The sequence below is a fragment of the Dendrobates tinctorius genome, unplaced genomic scaffold (assembly GCF_039654945.1).
Source record: "Dendrobates tinctorius isolate UK_male_01 unplaced genomic scaffold, ASM3965494v1 ptg000270l, whole genome shotgun sequence".
Classification (NCBI taxonomy): Eukaryota; Metazoa; Chordata; class Amphibia; order Anura; family Dendrobatidae; genus Dendrobates; species Dendrobates tinctorius.
The window spans coordinates 10,867,408-10,894,869 of NW_027361937.1; the positions used below are offsets into that span (position 1 = coordinate 10,867,408).

General features: G+C 47.1%; 1 long non-coding RNA gene across 1 annotated transcript in view; it reads right to left on the reverse strand.

Annotated features, from left to right (window-relative positions):
* Positions 1-14,021: 14,021 nt before the first annotated feature.
* Positions 14,022-27,462, reverse strand: part of LOC141069678 (uncharacterized) — a 42,051-nt gene continuing 28,610 nt past the window's right edge. The window contains exon 2 of the long non-coding RNA XR_012226635.1: positions 14,022-14,400. This is a non-coding gene — a long non-coding RNA (uncharacterized lncRNA). The remainder of the gene's footprint in view (positions 14,401-27,462) is intronic.

Genomic DNA, 27,462 nt, shown 5'->3' on the forward strand with positions numbered 1-27,462 from the left:
ACTTCAAAGTTTTGGCAGCACTTCTGTGCTGCGTTAAACATCAAAGTTAATCTATCTTCTGCCTTTCATCCGCAGACAAATGGACAGACTGAGCGGACTAACCAGACCCTAGAACAGTATCTCCGCTGTTTTATCTGCCACCTACAAGATGACTGGGTGGATTTGCTCCCACTGGCTGAATTCTCTTACAACAATTCGCAGAGCGCTTCCACTAAGCTGTCACCCTTTTATGCCAATTTGGGTTATCATCCTAACATCCTTCCTCGATTTCCCATAGACACACCTCTCCCAGCTGTAGCCGACAGAATCACATCTCTACAACAGAACCTTGATCTACTTAAGAGGAATCTGGAATCCGCTCAGGACAGGTATAAAAAATCGGCAGATAGGTTTCGTAAACCTGCACCAACCTTCAAGGTAGGAGATTTGGTTTGGCTGTCAACTAAGAACCTTAAGATGAGAGTACCATCATCCAAATTGGGTCATAAGTACATCGGGCCTTATAAGATTACTAAGCTTGTCAGTAACGTTGCCTGTCGCCTTCAACTGCCGAGATCTATGAGGATTCACCCTGTGTTTCATGTTTCTCTACTGAAGGCTGCAACTCCCAATTCTTTCCCTGGTCGTTCTTCTTCCCCTCCTGCTCCGGTCCTCATCGATGGCCAGGAGGAGTTTGTCGTGGAAAGGATCCTGGACTCCAGGTTGCGTAGAAACGGGGTGCAATACCTGGTACAGTGGCAAGGCTATTCTTCTGAGGACAACTCGTGGGAACCAGCCTCCAATCTCCATGCGCCTCGTTTACTCCGCCAGTTCCATCAGAGGTACCCGGGAAAGCCTGGACTGGGGCCATCCGGAGGCTGTCCTTAAGGGGGGAGTAATGTAATGTTTTCGGACTTTTATGCTAGATCCGTTATCTTCGCATTTAGTGTGTCGGCCATCTTGTTTCCTGGACTGTGCATTGACTTTTGCCCTCAACCAATATGGAGTCCTCAGCTTGTCGTTGGCCATCTTGTTTCCTGGCATGTGCAGTGACTTTGCCCTCAAATAACATGGAGTACTCAGCTATGATGTCCCTGCCCTGTTTCCTGCCAATTGTCCTTTTAATCAGCTCCAGCTGATTCACCTGTGCTCCTGAATCAGCTCTATTCCCAGTTTGTGACTTGGTCTGTGAAGCCTGGATCTCCTCTGCTTGGAACCATTTGTGGACACAGAACCCTTCTGCTTGCCAGCTACTTCTGACAGGAAAGTAATGGACTCTGAATATCGTTGGTTGTTTGCCTAACTCTGCAACTATCCTGCTACTGCACTACTTGTATGAAGTAATACAAGAAATGCTTAAGAAGCTTATGTCTCATGTGTCTTATTATACCCATGCGTTAGACTCTAGATAGACTGTATACCATATGACACATACAGTAGAATACATATGTATATATATATGTCATTGAGACATATATATATATATATGGCGCCCCTGAGGCTCGGTCGTCACAGAAGTACTGCACCTTCTCCTAAGGTGTAGTGCCCCACCATCCAGATAAGGTGGGAACTCCTTTCCACACTCCAACACTCGCACCCCACACAACAGGGTAGTTCTGCACAACCACATCCCGGCTCAGTGCTTAGAGAGTAGCAGAGCACCTCTTGTGGTTCCCTGCTTGGAACACTGGATGTGCTGGGAGGTGGGTGGAGCTAAGATACATAAAAAAGAGTGGGAAAGTGTAGGATGTGAGATTCAGTCTGGCAGAAGGTCAGGCGGGTAAGAAGTCACTCAGACAGGAGTGAGGATCCCTGGAAGAAGGGATGGAGGAAGGAGTGCTGCAGCTGCCTCAGTGATCTGAGCCAGCTGGCACTGAAAAGGGAAAGAAGGAGAAAGACGTAGAACAGAAACCTAAGCTTCCATAAGAGAGAAAGACCAGTACGGAATGAAGGAGTAAGGAGAACAGAGAGGACGTGGGTTGGGAGAGGAACCCTGCCTATAGGTTCTCAGCGCAAGGCCGGGGCCCGGTCCCCGAGGTTGTATGGACACTTATGGTTCTGCAGCAGACACCGGTGGAGTAGTTGGCTGTAAATGCACTACTCCCATCTAAGACTTGGGGCACAACAGCAACTGATTAGAGAGCCGGGACTCAGGAGAAGGGAGTCCTCGAAGCAGGCTACAGCTGTCTGCCAAAAGAGTAGAGTTCTTGGGAACATCTGACAAGAGGACCTCCAGAGTACCATGGTACTGGTGCTCTTCATACTTTAAGGCGCAATAGAGGAGTCGTTCAGGATAGGTACATGTTGGCGGAGTGTTAGAGAGGAGCTTTCCATCTTGCCTGGAGGTTGGCTGAGTCTCTGACCTGGAGGACACGGCCCGGAGGCAGGCACCCTTGTGTACCGCAGACTGTGAGTAAAGCTTTGGAACTGCAAGCCTTGGTGTCCTCCATTCATTCTTGCGCCAACCCGCTCAGCACTGCTACCTCTGGGTACCATCCTTTAAACTGCCTGCACCTTTCCACAACCATTACAACTACACTGCCCTGGGACATCAGCCCTGCCTGTGGAGGGCTATACCATCACTGCTGCATCATACCATCTGTCCCAGAGGATCCGCATGCAGCGTCGGCCTAACATCTCACTTGCCGAACACCACAGGTGGCGTCACGAACTATTCCTCTTAAACTACATTACAAACTCCCTTTGATTACTTGGGCGCCCAGGGCCACGGACCGGGTCACCGCTGCTGTGACACATCCCCCTGACACCGGCCCGGTACCGAGTACCCCACAGCCCTGGGAGGGCGACCCATATACACAGTGCCTTTCGAAAGTATTCGGCCCCCTGGAACTTTTCAACCTTTTCCCACATATCATGCTTCAAACATAAAGATACCAAATGTAAATTTTTGGTGAAGAATCAACAACAAGTGGAACACAATTGTGAAGTTGAAAGACGTTTATCAGTTACTAGCTGAAGTGCCCGGCGTTGCCTGGGCATAGTAACCAACTGTGGTTAGTTATAACAAATTATAATGATTATATCTAATATATAAAGCTCAATGTGTGTGTGTATGTATGTGTGTATGTCTGGGATTGGCATCTGCACCGTCGCAGCTACACCCACAAAATTTAGCACAGTCACACGTCTGGACCCCGAGAGCGTCATAGGCTATGTTGTGAGGCGAAATTTTAACCCCGCACGTTCCAATTCACCAAACAATTTTGCCTATTATTCTTATCATTTCTATGGTGTTATCGTCCTTCTGTAAAGCTGGAAATAACACAATTTATTACCGTGCCAACACAGACCACCCTCTGACACAGACTGTAGGGGGAGCCCAGTATCACACAGGATAGGATTAGATACACAGCTAAGCAGTCAGTATCACACAGGATAGGATTAGATACACAGCTCAGCAGTCAGTATCACACAGGAGAGGATTAGACACATGGCTCAGCAGGCAGTATCACACAGGATAGAATTAGATACACAGCTCAGCAGTCAGTATCACATAGGAGAGGATTAGATACATGGCTCAGCAGACAGTATCACACAGGATAGGATTAGATACACGGCTCAGTAGTCAGTATCACAAAGGATAGGATTATATACACAGCTCAGCACACAGTATCACACAGGAGAGGATTAGACACATGGCTCAGCAGTCAGTATCACACAGGATAGGATTAGATACACAGCTCAGCACAAAGTATCACTCAGAATAGTATTAGATAGATGGCTCAGCAGACAGTATCACACAGAATAGGATTAGATACACGGCTCAGCAGTGAGTATCACACAGGATAGGATTAGATACACGGCTCAGCAGTCAGTATCACACAGGATAGGATTTGATACACGGCTGAGCAGTCAGTAACATACATGATAGGATTAGGTACGGCTCAGCAGTCAGTATCACACAGGATAGGGTTAGATACACGGCTCAGCAGACTGTATCACACTGGATAGGATTAGATACACAGCTCAGCAGTCAGTATCACACAGGAGAGGATTAGACACATGGCTCAGCAGTCAGTATCACACTGGATAGGACTAGATACACGGTTGAGGAGTCAGTATCACACAGGATAGGATTAAATACACAGCTCAGCAGTCAGTATCACACAGAATAGGATTAGATACACAGCTCAGCAGTCAGTATCACACAGAATAGTATTAGATAGACAGCTCAGCAGACACTATCACACAGAATAGGATTAGATACACGGCTCAGCAGTCAGTATCACACAGGATAGGGTTAGATACACGGCTCAGCAGCCATCTAAAGGACCTAGACCTAAGCATTGACACCCTTCTCATGCAGCGGAGCCTTGGATTGCTTTGGGATCTGAAGCCAGATGCCTTCACCTTCCAGATCAGTAAAGATGAGAAACCCTTCATGCACAGAGGAGTTCTCTCTTTTGGGAATAGTCTAAACAACCCACTGGGATTTGTAGCTCCAGTAACTATCCAAGGAAAAATGATGCTAAGAGACTTCACCCAAGCCACGTCTGATTGGGTCGATCCACTTGCAGCTGAAAAGGCAGACCTGTGGGAAGAGTTCTCTCGAGGCCTTGACTGACCTTCGTGTGAAATGACCGTATGCTCCACAGAAGTCAAGACACAAAGACTTTGTATCTTCTGTGACGCATCAGTCAAAGCGATCGCAGCAGTAGCATACCTCAAAACCATAGACATGAACGAACAGAGCCACATCGGATTTGTGATGAGACGGACTAAAATGGCACCACTCCATGAACACATGATACCCAGACTGTAACTCTGCGCTGCTGTCCTCGCAGTTGAGTTGGCCGAGCTTATCTCAGATGCGATGAATCTGGAGACCAAAGATGCAGAGTTCTACACCAATAGCAAGGTGGTACTAGGATGCATCTGCAATGAAACGCGACGCTTTTATGTATACGTCAGCAACCGGGTATTGAGGATAAGAAGATCCACCTGCCCTAATCAGTGGCACTATGCGCCTACTCACCTCAATCCTGCGGACCATGTGACTAGATCCGTTGCTCCAAGTTATCTTAAGGACACTACATGGTTCACAGGCCTTGATTCCTTGTACCGTTCGATGCCCCACATTTACAGGCCCGATACGTCCGAACTAGTGGATCCAGATGTCGATGAAGAGCTCTGTCCTCGAGTGTCTGCTCTGCGTACAGTGATTTCAAGTCCTCACCTGGATTCTCATTGGTTCAGCAGGTTTTCAACCTGGAAGTCACTTGCCATTGCTTGTCTACTTCATGTGGTCCAGTCTTATAAGTCAGCATTACCTACAAGTCAGAGATCTTGTAAAGGTTGGCATCACTGCAAGCATATACCACCCTCAACCCAAAAGAGCCAAATAGTGGCATCAGTTGATGCCAAACGGGGAGTGTTCTGCCCATTCATGTGCAGCAAGACATTTCTTAAGTGCTGTTCCAGCTATGGCCATTAGATGTCATAGTTGCCCTTCTCTTTTTCTTTTCATGGATGTAAAATCCTTTCTCTTTAATTGTTGTTCTGTGTAGAACCGCCCCTCCAGGTTTCCCGGGCTTGAACCATTTAGCCATTTTCCCTCGTATAGCTGAGCTTCTCACATGCGTCCAGCTCTCTGCAAAATCATTGCTCCTATCAAGCGGATTCCGGTGAGGGTTTAATGCAGTTATGTGTTGAGCTATGTATCTGTTTTGGCTAGCCATGAAGCAGCCCCCATGATGTTTGCAATGTATTTTCAGCTCCTGGTAATGCTCTTGCTCTGCATGTGGTTATATGCATTTCTGTTCATGATAGTGCAATGCTAGCAGCCTAAGTTTGGTTAGATATCTCTTTTCAGCCTCTGTAATAATGGCTGCTACTGACATAACAGCACTCTTTATCATTGCTTTACTGTTATGATAGAACTCTGCATTATTGCTTTGTTATTATCTGCCAGTACTGATGTATTGTACTATCTGTTTCTTTATAGTTTTTACCCGATCTCATCCACTATTGTGTTCATCAATCTCCGATCTCATCCACTATTGTGTTCAACAATCTCCGATCTCATCCACAATTGTGTTCACCAATCTCCTCCACTATATCATCCGTTATCATCTACCATTGTTGTTCACATCATCTTAATAAATAAAGACTTAAGCACCCATACAGTCTTTTTACTGAGAGTGGATGAAGGGTTTAGGCGTATGCTGGAATCCACACAGCGTCATACGTGGAAGAAGGCAGAACAATATGCATACCTGTAGAATGTAAGCCCGCAAGGGCAGGGTCCTCTCTCCCCTCTATATCAGTCTGTGATTGTTAGTTTGTTTACTGTAAGTGATATCTGCAATTTGTATGTAACCCCCTTCTCATGTACAGCACCATGGAATCAATGGTGCTATATAAATAATAATAATAATAATAATAATAATAATAATAATAATAATAACTTGAATACTTGAAATCCTAGTATTTAAAGGGAATCTGTAACCCCATTTTTCGAGTATCAGCTGCCGACACCGCCATCAGGGGCTTATCTACAGCATTCTGCTGTAGATAAGCCCCCAATGTAACCTGAAAGATAAGAAAAATTAGTTATATTATAGTCACCGGGCGGGTGGTCCGGTCTTGGTCCGATGTGTGTTGCGGTCCGGCGCCTCACATCTTCTAACAGTGACGTCCTCTTCTTTGCTGCCTGTTGTGGCTGCTGTGCAGGCGCACTGCTATGCCCTGTTGAAGGCAGAGCAGAAAACTGCAGTGCGCAGGCGCTGGACCTCTCCCGGTGCCTGCGCACTGCAGGACTCTGCTCTGCTCTCAACAGGGAAGAGCAGTGCGCCTGCGCAGGAGCCACGACAGACAGCAAAGAAGAGGACGTCACCGTTAGAAGATGGGAGGCACCGGACCGAACCGCGACACCCATCGGACCAAAACCGGACCCGGACCACCTCTGGGTGAGTATAATATAACTCATTTCTCTTATATTTCAGGTTACATCGGGGGTTTATCTACAGAATGCTGTAGATAAGCCCCTGATGGCTGTGGCGTCAGCTGATACTCGAAAAACGGGGTGACAGATTCCCTTTAATGTTTCATTCTACAATTTGTTTTTTCACCACTAGAGGGAGTGATTCCCAATACTTCACCTCACATTCTTTTGTTATTTTGTCCATGTAGCGTCTATGTTTTTTTAATGTAATTATTTGTTTAGATTTGAGTCCAATTATTAAACTACAACATTTCAATAAAAATTTACAGTTAAAAAAATGAAACCTTGGTTGATGAAATCCATGTTGTGGTTGTTCTTTAATCTTTATTTTTAGTTTGGAGTTAGGCTGGTTTCACACTAGCATTTGAGTGCGCAGCGTAGGCCTGCGTGTTTCTTTCCTTAAGATCCGCATGTGTCTTGCATACCTCTCTTTAACATTGTGTACACAGAGACATGCGTTGTATGTGGATGCGTCCCCGTGCGTCGTTTTGATGTGCCTGCCAAACGCAACTGCTAGTGTGAAACCAGCCTGTAACGAATGGAAGCGGAGGCAGAGATGGTGAAGTTCACATTCGTTTTTATTTTTTAAGTGGAACCTCGGGACCACGGTCCAGGGGGCTCCGAAGGGGGCATGACTAGTGAGCCCCGGGCACCCGTAGTAAAGCCCCTCAGGCAAGGCCAGAATGGAATACCCGGAGGACACAGGTGCTACCTCCAGTTAGACCCCGAACACATGGCAGCTGTCCCAGCGGGACCAAAAGGGATAACAAAAGTTACAGCAGAGTCCGTAATGAGCTGGGTCCTGGATCCGGTTAGTTGGTAAGGAGTCAGTTCCAGTGACCTTCACACAGTCCTTGGACTCGGATGGCAGTAGGCGGAACGGGATGGCTTAGGCACAGATGGTTGCTGATATAGCCAGGTAACACAGGATACTGATATGCTTTGTAAACAGAGAGCATTAGGCAATGCACAGAGACTGCAGATGCAGCGCGGACAGGTTAGCATGAGAACCGGATGTAGCAATGCTAGATACTCGTTGCTCCGGCGCTCTCCCTATGGAGGCCAGAAATAGCAGCTAGTAAGCTGCCATTGGTTAATTGTATTTTTTGAATAATGCGTGCTGCCCCTTTAAGAAGGCAAGAGAGCAGGCAGGCGTGCCCTAATAGTCTTAGCTACAGATCTCCTCACAGGACGCCAGGAGGAGGAGGCAGGAGGGAGGACAGAACGCTGAGCAGCAGCATGAGATCCAGAGGAGACCGGCTGCTGCCTATGTGAGACTCGAGGCGAGTGCCCAGAACGGAAAGCAGCAGCAGGCCTGGACGCAGCGCCAGGACGGGGGCCAGGTTTAACAGCGACAGACCTGGGCGCAGTTCCAAGACAGAGACCGGGTGTAACACAGCCTTAATTATATGCCTGTGCTCCGGGGCGGCCTGTGGGGGGTCTTCATGTGGTGCTCTGATTAAGTATTCATTTGTATGGCTTCTGACCGGTCACTGATCTCTCACTGACCTGCCCCCTAGTTTGAATAAGGAATAATGAATATTATATGTACATACTGAAAAAAAAAACCTTTTGCAGGCAAGTGCCAGCCGTGGCACCTGCTCTGCAGCATAATCGCATATGTACTGTGTTTATAATTAATGTGGTTGAGGTTATCCTGATATGAAAAAATATCCATTTGAAAATGGCTCCCACCACACCTGCGCAGTAGCAGCTATCAGTTCACCTCTATATACATCAATAGCTGCTACTGCGCAGGTGCGGTGGGAGCCATTTTCAAATGGATATTTTTTCATATCAGGATAACCTCAACCACATTAATTATAAACACAGTACATATGCGATTATGCTGCAGAGGAGGTGCCTCGCCTTGTGCCTGGCTGCGGAAGGTTTTTTTCAGTATGTACTGTGGTGCAGTGACCACTGTGTCCGCTAGGGGGCGCTGTGTGGGTGTCCCAGGAGAGAGGATGAGTGGCAGGATGTTGAATGACCATTATGTATCTCAAGGTGGGTGGCCTTGGGTTGGAAGCTTGAACATGGTGTTGGTCAGCAGAGGTACTGCTGAGCTTCTGTTACACTGTGTCGGGGAGAGCGTTCCAGGTAGCTGGTGAGACGGGCGGAACCAGCTACCTACAAATCCACCCAGGGGTGTGCCTAGAACGCCATAGTAAAGAATGTATGAATGCTTGTAGGGCCTGTGAGGAGGTCATAGCCATGTGACCCGGTGGGCGTGGCTACGGACCATATAAGGTGGCCAGGGTAGGTCACATGAGTGAATGCTTGGACCCGGTTGGTCCGTTTTGGAATGTCTCGTCTGGAAGATGAGGCTGCTTTCCTGACAGCACGTGGACGCTGTGTTTCATGGCTGCAAGTGTTTGACAGTTCCCAGGGAGAGAGAATGAACGTCTGCAATGTGGTGAAGCAACCATGAGGTAACCCTGACGGGGTGAGGACTGTGAGGCTAGAAAGCCTGCGCAATGGACATTACATAACCTGTGTGAGTACAGGCTTAACAGAGCAGAGCTCTGTCATGGACGCTATGCTGTTGACATGAACTTTCTGTGGCTGTTTATGGTTTATGATGCCTGAATAAACCACATGAACTGATGTTGTTTTATGGAAAACCCGTGCCGAATCTGGTTATTTGGCTGCCTAGCTAGTATCCCCTACCTGAATAACAAGTGCTACCTTACAGTACATATAAGGCCGGGGTCACACTAGCAATGAATAAGGACGAGTGCTATGCAATAAAACATCGCATAGCACTCGGACCAGTATTCATCTATGGGGCAGCTCCTATCAGCATTTTTCAACGTGCGAGTGAAATCGCAGCATGCTGCGATTGTCACCGACACTTGACCGAGTCTCGGCTCACTCGCACCCACATAAGTCTATGGGTGCGAGTGAGACAACGCACATCACTTGAATATCATCTGAGTGCTGTGTGCTTTATGCTGACTCTGGCAATGGAGAAGATGGAGAAATTCATTTCTCCACTTCCTCCGCAGCAGTGCTCCGATACTCTCTGTGCGAGAGGCTCAGAGCACAGACGCATAACACTCGGCTCCTGCTCGCAGCAGAGCAGGAGCCGAGAGTCATTAGCATATCGCATCCAATGCTCTCGCATCAGATGTCATACGCTAGTGTGACCCAGGACTAATATTCATTATGTAAATTAGGTGATCACCGATAGCTGCTATTGCGCAGGCACCGGTGGCGCCATCTTGGAGTAGGAAATTTTTTTCTAGCAAGATGGCGCCGACAGCACCAGCACAATAGCAGCTATCGGATCACCTCTATATACACCAATAGCTGCTACTGCACAAGCTCGGCAGGCACCATTTTCAAATGGATTTTTTTTTATATCAGGATAACCTCAACCACATCTATTATAAACACAGTACACAGTACACCTGCTTGCAGTAGGTTTTTTTTTCAGTATGTACCAGAGGAGCATGAGGTATCTGGATTAGGTAAGTATAGGGATTTTATATTTTCGGGGGTTGTGGGGGGACCATGAAACTATATAGGGCGTTTTGATTTGGACAATCATAGTATAATTAACCGGAGAGGTAGAACCACTGTGTCGTGGTCCGAGGAGAGCCTGGAGGGGCGTGATTAGGTGAGCACTTGACTTGTCACTACAGCCCCTGATGGTGGAGTTAGGCTTGGCTCCCGATGAACATCAAGTGCTTCTCCAAGACAGACCATGGACGCATGGCAGCTGACCCCCAAGGGACTGGCAGCTGGAATGGCCTGGAGGGGAATAACAGCTAATGCAGGAACTGGCAGGTGTGGACTGGTATGGCTGATATACAGATTGGCATGGCTGGTGCAGGTGGGTCCAGCTGTAATACAGATTGACAAGGCAGGTGCAGGAGGGTCCGGCTGTCACATTGTTTGGCACAGTTAGTGCAGGTGGGTCTGATTGTTATACAGATTGGTACGGCAAGTGCAGGCTGGTCCGACTGTTATACAGATTGGCACAGCCAGTGCAGGCTGGTCCTGCTGTAATACAAATTGGCATGGCAGATGCAGGCGGGTCCGGCTGTTACACAGGTTGGCGCAGCAAGAGCAGGCGCGTCCAGTTGTTATACAGATTGGCAAGGCAAGTGCAGGATGGTTCGGCTGTAATACAGATTGACACGGCAGGTGCAGGTGAGTCTGGCTGCTATACAGGTTGGCATGCAATAAACTAAAGGAACAGAAAAGCGCAATAGGGTCTTATCCGAGTTAATATTAAAAGATTAAAAGAAATTCACTCACCTTTTTGTAGGAGAGATCAAGCACATAGGATTCATGGTCAGCTGCAAACATCATCATCCCCTGAGGAAGAAGTAGTCCTTACTTCGAAACGCGTTGGGAATAAATGATTAATCTTTCACCGTAAGTGGGATTCTGTATTTTGTCAAGCAGCGCATGGAAGTCCATAAATTATTTCCATAAGAATTGATACAGGTTGGCATGGCAGGTGTAGGCGGATCCAGTTGTAATACAAGGCAAGTACTAGCAAGGTGGTTAGGAATAGAGATGACTGAATTTCTTTGGATTCAGTTCCGAATACGATCGGAAGCTAATATTGTTTTTGCAATATTGGTCGAACACAGCCGAACGTCATTATAGTCAAGGGGAGTAAAAATTAACGAATATGTTCGGAACCGATCATAAGTCATACATTCGGCATGAATAGTGCTCGAATATGGCTCAAATATCTCAAAATCAGACTCGGGGACAAAATCTGAATAAATTTGCTCATCTCTAGTTAGGAGCAGACAGATACTAGCTGAACTAGCGGACAGGAACCTGAGAAGTAGCAAGTGTGTTTAAGAAACAGACTAATGACATAGCACAGGCACCTCCATGTAGGTGGAGGTGTCTTAAATAATAAAAGTCCCTCAGTCATTGGTTGGGGACACTTTAGGATGGCGTGTGTGGCTCCTTTAAGAACGAGGGAATGCACGTGCCCTAAGGATAGTGCCCGTGGATCTGCGTGCCATACATGCACCTCAAACAGCAGCCAATGAGGAAGGAGGAGTGGGATAGGGGCCAAGGCGGTGAGAGAGTCCCTGCCATGGGAGAGGGACAGCATGCAAGGATGCCGGTGGTACAGTATATAAGGGACTGTAAGGTGTGCCACCATACAATATAGTGTACTGTTGGGGGGATCATCATACTACATAAGGAGCTGTTGGAAGGACCATCATACTATATGGGGGACTGTGAGGTGGACCGTCATACTATAAAGAGTGCTATGAGGTGAACAGTCATAGTATATGGGGGGCTGTTGGGGGTACCATCATACTTAATAGTAGCTGTGAGGTGTACCATAATAATATATACGGAGCTGTGGAGTGTACTGTCATACTATATAGTGGAAAAAAATTCCTCCTCCAAGATGGTGCCGCTGGCGCCTGTGCGATAACAGCTATCGGTGATCGCGGATAGCTGCCATTGCACAGGCACTGCCAGTGCCAATTTGCTAGAGAAGAAAAAAAAAACATTTTCCTCCTCCAAGATGGCGCCGCCTGCGTAGTAGCAGCTATCGGATCACCTCTGTATACACCAATAGCTGCTACTGCGCAGGCACGGCAGTTTCCATTTTCAAATGGATTTTTTTTTTAATATCAGGATAACCTCAGCCACATCTAATATATACTTATCTTGTAATGTCTTCACATCCTGTTCATTCCAGATGTGTCTGGATCCCAAAATTCCAAGCGGCGGAAGTTCACCATCCAACATATTGGGACACCCAAGTGATGGGTGTCCCAATATGGAAACTGCTGGTGGTACCAGCCTCTTGCGTGGTACCACCAGCGGAACACCGTCGAACCACACAAACACACACACACTGTATACACAGTGCACACAACACACACAAACACACACTGTGTATGCCGTATTCCGCGCACTGAATCATTCAGCTGATCCCGTTGGCAGATGCGCGACGTGTCTACAGGCAGAGGAATCCGGTCACATTAAAGGGGTTTTCCCACGAACAAAAGTTCATTTTAAAAATTTTCTGTGTCTGACCGTACGGAGCATACCACATCTCCTGGGCAGGGGAGGAAGCAAAAGACAATACTGACATTACAGCAGGGGATCACAGAGGATTCATTTTGTGAGGTAAAATATTTCTATGACTGTTTTTAAACAATATTTTATCTCACAAAATGTATCCTCTGCTATCTCCTGCTGTAATGTCAGTATCGTCTTTTGCTTCCTCCTCTGCCCAGGAACTGTGGTATGTTCTGTACACGGTTAGACAGAGACAATTTTTAAAATGAACTTTTGTTCGTGGGAAAACCCCTTTAATGAATAGTCTTCATTATGAATAGCTAATCAGAGCACCACATGAAGGCCCCCCCCACAGGCAGCCCCAGAGCACAAGCATATCATTAACTGGAAATAATCTTTAAACAACAACCACAAGACTGATTTAATCAACCAAGGTGTCATTGTAATCTGTATAATGGCGCTGACCTGACACTGTCTGTAGGTTACTGTGCACAATCCTGCTGACAGGTTCCTTTTAAAGACTGGGCAAAGACTGTTTTGATTGGCTGATTTCTTTAGACTTTCCCATGATGCTACACAAAGAAGCAGTGTGTTTCAGGTGTGCATTAAATACATTCACAGGTATGTCTCTAATCAGCTTAGATGTTGCCATAAATCCTATCAGGCATAGTAATCCTAGTGTATGTAAACTTTTGACTTTGCAGTAAGTAATAAAAATGTCTTAAATCATTCTCTCTCATTATTCTAGCATTTGGCAAATATTAGTAATTATGGTAATCCTAATTGACCTAAAACGGGAAATATTTATTCTGATTTCATGTCAGATTTTGAGAAAAACATGGATGTGTGTCTTTTTATATAGTGTATGTGTAAAGGTCGACCAGGGCAGTAGTCGTGGCTGAAGTTGTTGGGCATTTTATACCCTGGGCTCCCTATACAGGAATTCGGTACCTCTTCTCTTGCATGTTACTATCGGTACCCATGATGCTGTCAGCATCTTCTTTGCTGTGCTGACTTGAAGCTGGTTCTGGATCCCAAAGAATAGAGACACAGTCCAGGGCAACTCTTAACTGAACAAATTTATTTACTTCAGGACACAGCACATCCACGTAGTATCCAGCATTTTCATCACAGTAAAGACAGCATATTACTTCATCTTATCCTTCACTGTTCCTTGCACCACGAAGTGTTTCCCCGGGACGGAGCATCTCAGACGACCCCTCAGTGTCCTCCCTGTCAAGCGTTACCACGGTGGAGCGTTCTCCCTTCCGTTTCACCCTGGACGTCAGAAATCCAGCCCACGAGGCTATCCGCCACATTCTGGAGGGTCCTGCCTGTTCACTTTTATGGTGACCTTCAATCTTCCTCTACTTCCTTCTTTTCCTCTCTACTGCTGGTTCTGCTGTACCTTGTTCTTCTCTAAGTACCCCGATGGATGGCTGGAAATACACTTTAACGTTACGGGGTAGTTAGGCAGCTCGGGTATTTAGTCCACCCGAGAACACAGGGGTCAGGCCCCGGACTGACTACTATAGGAAGAGCTTCCTGACTTATTCACAGCTATCCCTTCCTACAATTAACTCCTATATGTCTTACAACTATTTCTACTATGCAGTGAGCTCAGTGCCCTATCTAGTGGCCATAACAGACTGCACTGTCCCTATCATATACATGGTGCAGAAACATAACAACACATAATATATAAATAATGCAGCAACCTGAATTACACGTTACTACGCTACAACGATATAAAATATATAAATATACATATGCTGTATATACATAATAACATGGAGATTTAAAGGGATAAAACTCTCAACCCCTTACATATGTAAACTTCTGGTTTCAATGGTATATATCAGTAGCAAGGCTTATACAGAATTAATTATCATATATCACAAATCCAATAAGAAAGTGTCCAGAACATGATAGAGATGCATGGTATAGAGGTCACAGAGAAAACAGGGCAAGAAAAGGAAGGTGGGAGATGTGACAAGGGAATGAGCCACAGCTGGGGGCAAAAATGCCCTGATGAAATGGCGATAGGTAGATCTACAGAAAGATACCAGTAGACAAAGCTACCTCAAGTGCTCAAAAACAGCTCCCACATGAGGCCATAATAGGCACCGGTCCCTAAGGATCAGGAGGGTGGGGATGGACCTCGCGCGTATTGCAGTTTGCAACAACTTCTTCAGGAGTAGTGTTTGTAACCTCCCATTTAAAGTCAGGCATTCCCAGGGTATCTTTTAGATATAAGGCCAGCACTTTCAGCAAGGGATGATTCAATGAATGGCACTTGTACAAGTCTGCATCATTTTGCGCCTATGTAGTATGCTTTGCCCAGCTGTGGGCAAAGCCGAAAAACAGAAATGCGCATGCAATGGCAAACGTAGTTCCAGTACATGAGCTGGGCAACGCATACTGCGCAGGTGCGAAACGCAATATTTCTGAGCAGGCGCGAGATGGGAGTAATGTAGAGGCCCGAAACCACACCCATCGGTCCGGACTGAGAAGTGTCAGAGACACCGCACTACACTTGCTCATAGAGCCAGTGCGCGTGTCCTGAGTACAGAAGCAGTGCTAAACGAGGCACAGGAGGAATAAACAGACGGGAGGTCAGACAAAGCCAAAGGTCATACACAGGATCACAGTACAGTACCAGGGATGAGACAGAGCGGATAATCAGGGCCAAGCAGAGATCAAAACCAAACAGACATAGGAGGTACCAGGCAGAATCCAAAGCGATATCCAGAGAACAGACCGAGTCATACACAGAGAATCAAGTAACCAGAACACAGCACAAACACACTCAGGGGTCACCACACAAATGCCAAGGGCAAGAGTATAACTGACAGGGATGGGAGCGTCCTGAGGCTATAAGAAGCCTCCCCCAGAACCAGGGAGAGGCCACAATCATAGCCCCAGGTGTGCAGGTAAGCCTGCATCGGGATCACAACCTTTAACCCCAGAAATGCCAGTCATCAGCACTGGTTCCAAACATTAACCCCACGTGTGCGAGTCAAACCCGCACTGAGATCATGACAGTACCCCCCTCTCAACGGGGGGCCTCTGGACCCCCAGGCTTGCCCGGGTACTTAGCATGGAAAGCCCATACCAGGCGATCAGCATGCATCAACCGGGCCGGCACCCAGGACCTGTCCTCCGGTCCATACCCCTTCCAATGAACCAGGTACTGTACCGACCGCCGTACCAACCTGGAATCTACGATATGACCAACCTCGTACTCCACCTGCCCCTCGACCAAAACAGGAGAAGCAGCAGACTCGGAGTCTCCCCGGACTGCTTCAAAAGGTTTCAGTAGAGATTTGTGGAAGACGTTAGGGATCTTGAAAGAGGCTGGAAGGATACGCCACTGGATTGATTTTTTCCACAATCTTGTACGGGCCAATGAATTTGGGTCCTAACTTGGCTGACGGAATCTTTAACTTAATGTTTCGTGTGGAGAGCCAAACTTTCTCTCCCACCCGAAACATGGGACCAGGTGTTCGTTTCCTGTCCGCGAAATACTTATACCTGCCTTGAGACCTGGATATACGCCGCTGGACTTCTACCCATGTATTTTTTAACCGCTGAACAGAGTCCTCAGCCCCGGGGCACCCCGAATCCAGACGAGAAAACTCACCGAAATGAGGACTGAACCCATAGTTAATCAAGAAAGGGGACCTACCAGTGGATTGACTCACCCGACTATTGAAGGCAAATTCAGCTAACGGCAGTGCATCGCACCAGTCACTCTGTCTAGCAGAGGTTAGACACCTGAGGATCTGTTCCAGGGACTGGTTAGTGCGCTCCGTCTGCCCATTGCTCTCAGGATGGTATGCAGACGAAAAGGACAGACATACCTAATTTTTTGCAGAAAGCACGCCAAAACTTAGCCACAAACTGCACACCACGATCAGACACCACATTCAGGGGTACCCCATGCAACCGGATAACATGCTGCACAAACAACCTGGACAACGTCTCAGCTGACGGTAGTGCGGACAGGGGTACGAAATGAGCCTGCTTAGAAAACCTGTCCACCACTACCCATACCACTGTATTACCCTTAGATGGAGGGAGATTGGTAACAAAATCCATGGATAAGTGAGTCCATGGCCTTTCGGGCACTGCCAAGGGTATCAGCTCCCCTGCCGGCCGGCTATGAGAGCTTTTAGAACGAACGCAGACCCCACAACCAGCAATGAATTTTTTTATGTCCGAACTAAGGGTAGGCCACCAAAAGATCCTAGCCACCGCCAGACGTGTGGCTGAAATACCAGGGTGAGCACTCAGCTTGGATTCATGGAACTCCTGCAAGAGTTTCAGGCGAAGTTGCTCTGGGACAAACAACTTCCCCTCCGGCTTGGCCGCCGAGGCCTGTGACTGGGCCCCCTGAATCTCCCGTTCCAATTCAGATGAGACCTCTGCTATCACAACCCCAGGGTGAAGAATGGAGGATGGTGGCTCAGGGGGCGACACTGGCTGAAAACTGCGTGATAAGGCGTCAGCCTTGGCATTCTTAGACCCTGGACGAAATGTAATTGTAAACTGAAAACGGGAAAAAAAAAGTGACCAACGGGCTTGTCTGGGCGTTAGTCTTTTAGCAGACTCAATGTACGACAAATTTTTGTGATCCGTGATCACCGTAACCGGGTGACTGGCCTCCTCCAAAAAGTGCCTCCATTCTTCAAACGCCAATTTGACCGCAAGAAGCTCTCTATTACCTACGTCGTAATTTCTTTCCGCAGCAGAGAACTTCTTGGAAAAGAAAGCACATGGCCTGAGGTTGGTTAGAGTGGCAGGCCCTTGGGACAACACCGCCCCCACCCCCACCTCAGAGGCATCCACTTCCACGACAAATGGTTTGGACGGATCTGGCTGCACTAACACAGGAGCAGACATAAAACATTTTTTCAGCGTCGCAAAGGCCGCTTTTGCGAGCGAGGACCAATTTCTCACATCCGCACCTTTGCATGTTAGATCCGTGAGAGGTTTGACCACTTGCGAAAACCCCCGGATAAATTTGCGGTAATAATTGGCGAACCCCAAGAAGCGCTGAAGACCCTTAAGATCTCGGGGTTGCACCCAATCCGCAATGGCCTGCACCTTCTTGGGGTCCATGCGGAAACCCTCACCGGATACAATTAACCCCAAAAAGGACAACTCTTGTACACAGAATACACATTTTTCCAATTTGGCATACAAATGATTTTCTCTCAGCCTTTGGAGCACAGTTCGTACATGTTCCAAATGAGAATACTTGTCGGGGGAATATATCAAAATATCATCTAAGTAGATAACGACAAAATGACCAATGAGATCCGAGAATACCACGTTGATGAAATTCTGAAATATGGCAGGGGCGTTGGTAAGACCAAACGGCATGACTAAATTTTCAAATAGTCCCTCGGTCGTGAGGAACGCGGTTTTCCATTCATCCCCCTCTCGGACCCTTATCAAATTATATGCCCCCCGAAGGTCCAGTTTAGAAAACCACTTTGCCCCTGATAGTTGGTTACATAAATCGGGAATCAACGGAAGGGGGTACGTATTCCGTACAGTAATTTGATTAAGCTCCCGGAAGTCGAGACAGGGACGTAACCCGCCATCTTTTTTCTTTACAAAAAAGAAACCTGCCGCCACAGGTGAGACTGAAGGACGTATGTGTCCTTTGCGCAGACTTTCAGTAATGTACTCCTTCATAGCCAAGCGCTCAGGACCGGACAAATTAAACAGACGGGCTTTGGGTAATTTAGCCCCCGGGACCAGCTCAATAGCGTAGTCAAAGGGTCTATGTGGCGGTAACGTCTCGGCCTCGCTTTCGGAGAATACATCTTCGAAGTCCTTCAGGCATTCCGGAATACCTTCCAGCTCGACAGATGATACAGACACAGATTTAACAGGTTCAACCAGCAGTGCGGCTTTATCATATAACTCAAAATCATTAAACCCCCATTGTACAATCTCCCCCGTTTTCCAGTTAATAACTGGGTTATGGTGTTGTAACCAGGGCATGCCCAACACCAACCCTGCAGGTAGATTGTCCAGCACAAAACAACTTATGTTTTCCACATGAGTAGCGCCCACTCTGAGCGAAAACACATCAGACATAAAGCGAATTCCCTCCTTAGTGAGGGGAGATGAGTCAATGGCCATCACCTTGATCGGAACCTTGAGCCTAACTGTCCCTATCTTGCAGTGTGTGACCAATTGGGAGTCAATAAGATTAATAGATGATCCGCAGTCCACAAAGGCTGTAGAGGAAAAAGAACTACCATCCACAAACAGTTCCACAGGCAGTACTACTTTAGAAAACGAGGAAAATGGTACCTGAGGGTCTGAGCAGCCTCCCCGTTGACTACCCAGACCTAGTCGTTTCCCGCCGACCGGGTTTGAAGACGGGCAATTCGGGCACTCCCTTTTCCAATGTCCCGTTTTACCGCAGTAAAAGCTTAACTGCTTGTCCTTCCGGCGTTTCCTCTCCGTATCCTTCAGGGAGAGGGCGCCTACATCCATGGGCTCAGGGGCAGTCTCTTTTCCACTGGGGAATAATGGAGTATCCACCTGCATCACCCCTCTGGCCCGCAGCCTGCGGTCCATCCGGACGGCCTGGGTCATGGCGTCCTCGAGAGAGTTAGGTGGGGGATGTAACGCCAAGGCATCCTGCAGCCGCTCGGACAAGCCTCTGCGAAAGAGTCCTCGGAGTGCGGTGTTGCTCCAAGAGACCTCTGCCGCCCAGCGGCGGAACTCAGAACAAAACCACTCAGCTGTGTGTTTCCCCTGACAGACACTCATCACCATGTCCTCTGCCAATCGCACTCGGTCAGGTTCATCATAAATGTGCCCGAGGGCCTCAAAGAATGCGTTCACTGACATACGTTCAGGAGCAGAGGAAGACAGAGAGAAAGCCCATGCTTGCGGAGCCCCCCGAAGTAGGGAAATAATGACCCCCACCCTCTGGAACTCATCCCCGGAGGAGTGGGGCCTTAGAGAAAAAAAAAGCTTGCATCCTTCTCTGAAAGACCTGAACTCCTTTTTATCCCCTGAGAAAAGGTCTGGTAATTTTACCGGAGATTCGGGGGACGCTAATGACACATCCCTACCCCCAGAACCAGAAGCCCCTGCATCAACAGCCCCCTGCACAGTAACCACCAACTGTTGCTGGGTATGGGCCATCGTGCGTTGTTCCACATTGAGCTTATGGAACATTTGGGTCAGGTGCTTGACCTGATCAGCCAAGGCTTGTATGGGATCCATGAGGATAACACACACTTTTTTTTTTTTTTCTTCAGAAAAAAAAACAAAAAAAACTGAAAGGGTCAGTTATAATGTCAGAGACACCGCACTACACTTGCTCATAGAGCCAGTGCGCGTGTCCTGAGTACAGAAGCAGTGCTAAACAAGGTACAGGAGGAATAAACAGACGGGAGGTCAGACAAAGCCAAAGGTCATACACAGGATCACAGTACAGTACCAGGGATGAGACAGAGCGGATAATCAGGGCCAAGCAGAGATCAAAACCAAACAGACATAGGAGGTACCAGGCAGAATCCAAAGCGATATCCAGAGAACAGACCGAGTCATACACAGAGAATCAAGTAACCAGAACACAGCACAAACACACTCAGGGGTCACCACACAAATGCCAAGGGCAAGAGTATAACTGACAGGGATGGGAGCGTCCTGAGGCTATAAGAAGCCTCCCCCAGAACCAGGGAGAGGCCACAATCATAGCCCCAGGTGTGCAGGTAAGCCTGCATCGGGATCACAACCTTTAACCCCAGAAATGCCAGTCATCAGCACTGGTTCCAAACATTAACCCCACGTGTGCGAGTCAAACCCGCACTGAGATCATGACAAGAAGATTACCATACAGCGTGGGAGAAATTAAAAAGATTTTTCAGGAGTATACAAGGGGGAGTCAGGGGTTTTATAAGGATTTAGGGAATGCATAGCAGATGCTGAATAAGGTGATATTTTTAGCTATGTCACAAAACTGGTGACAGGTTCCCTTTAATTGAATTAAACAATCTCTGACCCTCTTTTACCCATTTATTAAGATCTCTCACTGTCATATAGATGACAGCATTGGAAACGCCAGATGTTCAGGCCCCCTATTCATTAGAATGCGGTCCAGGTTCGGGTTCAAGGTGGGGTACCGTTCTTTTACCCGAACCAAACTTTTTTTTTTAAAGTTCAGTCAAACTCGATGTACTTGTTTCCAAAACACATCAGCCTTGTTTAGATGTTATTTTGCATATATCTGATGCTAAATTTTATGGGGAGAACGCAGGTGAGGTTTTCTTCTGATGACTCTTTCATTAAGGCCATATTTGTGCAGGTGTTTCTAACCAGTAGAACATTGTACGACAACTCCAGAGTCTGCTAAATCTTTCTGAAGGTCTTTTGCAGTCAAGCAAGTGTCCTGATTTTCCTCTCTAACAATCCTACGAGCAGCTCTTACTGAAATTTTGCTTGGTCTTACAGACCTTTTCTTGATATCTACTGTTCCTGTTAACTGCCATTTCATAATTACATTTCAAACTGAGGAAAGGACAACTTAAATGCTTTGCTATCTGCTTATAACCTTCTCCTGCTTTGTGAACCTCCACCATTTTCATTTTCAGTTTGCTAGGCGGCTGCTTAGAAGAACACATGGCTGCTGTTTTTGAGAACAAGGTTAGAGGAGGCTGGGTTTTTAGAAAGCTGGGAAATTTGCATCACCTGACCTTTCCCAACGATGATAGCGAATAAGCCATAAACCTAACAGGCATACTTTTGCATCGGCCCATTTTACTTTTTGCATATAAATTTAAAGCATTACGTCTTTGCAGACCATGATTTTTATGTGCCTCTTTTAAGTGAATATCAGAAATATACCAGAAATGTCTTACAGTGAGCAGAAGGTAAGAGCTACAACTGTTTACTTACTGTGCTCATCTCTTTATCTTTCCATACTTACTCTTTAGCCATGCTTGCCTATGTCTTTACAGTTTTTGCCCCACTAATCCTTACTCTCTTTCGCTATCCCCAAAACCCGACACTCTCCAAACAAATAGTTATCTCACCCTCCCTATTACCTCCCAAACTGACCTCATCTGCAGACCTGCTCCTCAACCTCACATCCTTCCTATTAATACACAAAGCAAGCCGGCTACTCTCCTTTTCTCACCTCCTTTCCCTCTCTCTGCTTCTCGCCACTGCTGGTGAAATATCTCCCAATCATGGACATCCACAGTTGATAATACTCCCCACTAGCTCTCCTTCCTATCGCTCACCACCTACTAAAAAGTACCACAATCCCTGCAACATGAAACCTATTCCTTTGACCCCTACTCTGCCATGCCCTTTATCTTGAGCGCTTTGGAACGCCCGTTCTGTCCAAGTGGACAGAGGGTCTTCCCCTTTCTAACATCTGCATCGTCAACCAAATTCCACCTTTACTCTCCCTTATCCTCCCTTCTTTTGAAGTTCATTCTGTTCAAATCCCCTCATACCATGCACTGTCCTCCCTCCCCCACTGCATCTAACTCACTCTCTGATTTTGAACCAGTCACAGAAGAAGAAGTAAGCAGGCTCCTTGCATCTTCTCGCCCAACTACTTGCACCAGTGACCCATTTCCGTCACATCTCCTCCAGTCCCTTTCCCCTGCTGTCACCCCTCACCTAACTAAAATATTTAACCTCTCTCTCTCTTCTGGTATTTTTCCCTCCTCATTTAAGCATGCCATCATACATCCACTACTTAAAAAACCACCCCTCGACCAAAACTGTGCCGCTAACTATAGACCTGTCTCTAATCTTCCCTTCATCTCTAAACTCCTGGAACGCCTGGTCCACTCCCGTCTTATCCGCTATCTCTCAGAAAACTCTGTTCTCGACCCTCTCCAATCCGGTTTCCGCTCTTTACACTCCACTGAAACTGCCCTCACTAAAGTCTCTAATGATCTGCTAACAGCTAAATCAAATGGTCATTACTCCATGCTAATTCTCTTGGATCTCTCTGCAGCATTCGACACTGTGGATCATCAGCTCCTCCTCACTATGCTCCATTCCATTGGCCTCAAGGACACCGTTCTCTCCTGGTTCTCCTCCTATCTCTCCGACCGCTCCTTTACTGTTTCTTTTGCCGGTTCCTCCTCCTCTCACCTTCCCCTTACTGTTGGGGTTCCTCAAGGATCGGTTCTAGGCCCCCTCCTCTTCTCCTTGTACACTGCCCCTATTGTCAAACAATCAGTAGATTTGGTTTCCAGTACCATCTCTATGTTGATGACACCCAATTATACGCTTCTTCTCCTGACATCACGACAGCCTTTCTAGAAAACACTGGCGATTGTCTAAACGCTGTGTCTAATATCATGTCCTCACTATATCTGAAACTGAACCTGTCAAAGACTGAACTCCTTGTGTTTCCTCCCGCTACTAATGTACCTACACCCGACATTGCCATTTCCGTGTGTGGTTCCACTATTACTCCCCAGCAACATGCCCACTGTCTTGGGGTCATACTTGATTCCGAGCTTTCCTTTGCCCCCCACATTCGATCACTGGCTCGCTCTTGTCATCTGCACCTCAAAAACATTTCTAGAATTCGACCTTTTCTTACTTTTGACTCTGCAAAAACTCTTACTGTTTCTCTTATTCATTCTCGTCTCGACTATTGTAACTCTCTTCTAATCGGTCTCCCTCTTACCAAACTCTCCCCTCTCCAATCTGTCTTGAATGCTGCAGCCAGGATCATATTCCTCACCAATCGTTACACCGATGCCTCTACCTTGTGCCAGTCATTACACTGGCTACCCATCCACTCCAGAATTCAGTATAAACTTATTACCCTCACCCACAAAGCCCTCAATGGCTCAGCACCACCCTACATCTCCTCCCTTGTTTCAGTATACCACCCTACCCGCGCCCTCCGTTCTGCTGATGACCTGAGGTTAGTATCCTCAATAGTCAGAACCTCCCACTCCCGTCTCCAAGACTTTACACGTGCCGCGCCAATTCTTTGGAATGCACTTCCCAGGTCAATACGATTAGTCCCCAATCCCCACAATTTTAAGCGTGTCCTGAAAACGCATTTATTCAGACTGGCCTATCGCCTCAACACATTAACCTAACCTATCCCTGTGTGGCAGAGCCAAAAGTTTTACCATAACCAGGTTCCCAGCATCATGTTCCCACATGCTTTATGCATCCATTAGCCCTCTGTGTCTGTACTGTTACACACTTAACATTATGGCTGGTCCATACAATCAGGGCAACTGTTACCACCCACCTTTCGTGTCTACCTCTTTCCTCATAGACTGTAAGCTTGCGAGCAGGGCCCTCACTCCTCTTGGTATTTGTTATAATCTACTGTATGTGATTATTGTTATGCTGTAATGTCTATTGTCTGTACAAATCCCCTCTGAAATGTAAAGTGCTGCGGAATATGTCGGCGCTATAAAAATAAAATTTATTATTATTATTATTGTCTGTATCCACTCTCCCTCCAACCTCCAAGTGGACGTCATAAATCAACTCCCAGGCTCAGCCTTCACCTTTATTGACCATTTCACCTGGCTTCTACAAGTTCCTCCCTGCTGACATTCCCACCATCATCATGGGTGACATCCCCTTTGACACCTGCCAGTCTGTGGCCTCAGTGGCGGATTATAATGAGGTCAATCTGGGCGGTAGCCCAGGGCCCAGTGATGTGGGGGGGCCCACCAGCCCAAGGAAAATTGCCCCATTATAATCCGCCACCATAGCGCTACAACCCCCATGTACTGACCCCTTTCTCCCCCTCCCAGACCCACCGGCCACCGCAGCGCCAGCCCCTCACTGACAAATCCCTGCTCTGTGCGCACAGGACCTGTGATGAGGTCACAGGAGGGGAGGAGTCAGGGGTTACATGATCAGGTGCTTCAGTGGAGGCCCCTGATCATGTGACACCTCACTCCTCCCTTCCTGTGACCTCATCACAGGTCCTGTGCACACAGACCTCAACTCAATGTATTATATATGGGACTGCTGTGCTGGTTGTCATGGTGCTGGATGAGGGAATTGTTATGAATGAGTCACCGAAGGAGGAAAAAACAAAAATACAAGCTAAGTCCAGAAAACCGGAGAGGTTGGCAGCTATCGGATTGCAGACCCCTGATCCTATCCACAACAACTAACAGTAGCCGTGGGGGTTCCTATGATGCCCTAGACCCCTCGATCACAGCCGGAGAACTAAATAGGCCTAAAGAAAGAAAGGGGAAATCTAAACTGCCCCAGAGCAGACCCCAAAGCAATAGGCAGCCCCCAACAAATAATGATGGTGAAGCAAGATGAAAACACTAACACAGATAGAAAGATAGGTTGAGCAAACGATGGGGCCCAAGCTAACTAAAAAGGACAGGATAGAAAAGCTGCTGTCTGCAATCCGTAAAAAACCCTACCAAAAAATGTCCCAAACGTCTGATAGGAAAAACAGGCCCTGAAGTCGCTAGGACTTCAAAAAGGCTATATCAGCACTCAGGTAAATTCTGAAGACAGAGCAAAGAGACAAACTGATCAGAGACAAAAATGGAACTCAGCACCCCCCCCGACCGGGGATGGCTGAACTCCAAAAAACAAGGTAAACAAAACAAAACTAATAAGTTCAATAGCAGAGCAAAAACTTATCTTTGGAAAGCAGGAATCAGACTGGTCTCCAAGAATCCAGCAGAGAAATCACCAGCGACTCAGAAGGGCGTCGGCTGCCTTATATCCAGTCAGAATTTCCTGTTACCCAGTCATCATCTACCAGATCAGGTGTTTGGTAATCAGCCTCACTACCTTCCATCACCAGAAGAGGGAGTTCATCAGACATCGACGGTGAAGGGGAAAATGAACTCACAACAGTACCTCCCCCTTGAGGAGGGGTCACCGAACCCTCATCCACGCCACCAGGGCGATCAGAATGGGCCCGATGAAAGGCACGAACCAATCTTTCGGCATGAATATCGGATGCAGGGACCCAAGAATTATCCTCCTGGCCATAACCCTTCCATTTAACCAAATACTGGAGTCTCCATCTAGCCAGGCGAGAATCCAGTATCTTCTCAACCTCATATTCCACATTACCTTCAACCAATACCGGGTCAGGAGGTTCCTCCACAGGAACTACTGGCTCAATAAACCTCTTTAACAGAGACTTATGAAACACGTTATGGATCTTAAATGTAACAGGAAGAGCCAATCGAAAAGAGACTGGATTAAGAATCTCCAAAATCTTGTAAGGTCCAATAAATCTAGGTTTAAACTTTGTAGAAGCCAACTTCATAGCGATATTCTTTGATGACAACCAAACCATATCACCCACCTTAAACTGGGGACCAATGGTCCTATGCCGGTTGGAAAACCGCTGGGCCTTTTCCTGGGAGAGAGACAACTTATCCACCACTTGGTCCCAGATCTGGTGCATTCTCTCCACCACAGTGTCAACACCTGGGCAGGCAGAAGGCTCCACCTGCCCTGAAGAGAATCGAGAATGAATCCCAAAGTTACAAAAAAAAGGTGACATCAAAGTGGCAGAACTAGCTCTATTATTTAAAGCAAATTCGGCCAAGGGCAAAAATGAAACCCAATCATCCTGATCGGCAGAAATAAAACAACTCAAATACGACTCCAAAGTCTGGTTTGTTCTCTCCGTCTGCCCATTGGTCTGAGGGTGAAACGCAGAGGAGAAGGACAACTGAATTCCCAGCTTGGAACAGAAAGTCCTCCATAATCGAGACACAAACTGAACTCCTCTGTCAGATACAATGTTCTCAGGAATCCCGTGCAAGCGAACCACCTGTTGCAAAAACAAGGGCACCAACTCAGAGGAAGATGGCAACTTAGGGAGTGGTACAAGATGGACCATCTTAGAGAATCTATCACAAATCACCCAAATAACAGTCATTCTCTGAGAGACAGGCATATCAGAGATAAAATCCATTGAAATATGGGTCCATGGCCTCCTGGGCACCGGCAAAGGCATCAACAACCAACTAGAGCGAGAACAAGGTTTAGACCGAGAGCAAGTCCCACAGGACTGCACAAAATTCCTGACATCACGAGACAAGGCGGGCCACCAAGAAGACCGACTCACCAAATCTCTAGTACCAAAAATACCTGGATGACCAGCCAATGCAGAGCAATGAACTTCAGACATCACTCTCTTCCTCCACTGGTCAGGAACATACAATTTTCCAATGGGACAACGCTCAGGTTTGTCCTCCTGAAACTCTTCCAGAGCACGTCTCAAATCGAGCGAGATGGCAGAAAGAACTACCCCCTCACCTAAGATGGTAGCAGGCTTGGTCACAACAGGAGAATCAGCAAAGAAACTCCTAGAGAGGGCATCTGCCTTGACATTCTTAGTGCCCGGAAGAAAAGAGACCACAAAATCAAAACGTGTGAAAAACAAGGCCCACCTAGCCTGTCTAGGATTCAAGCGTTTGGCCGACTCCAGGTAAATCAAATTCTTGTGGTCAGTAAGGACCATT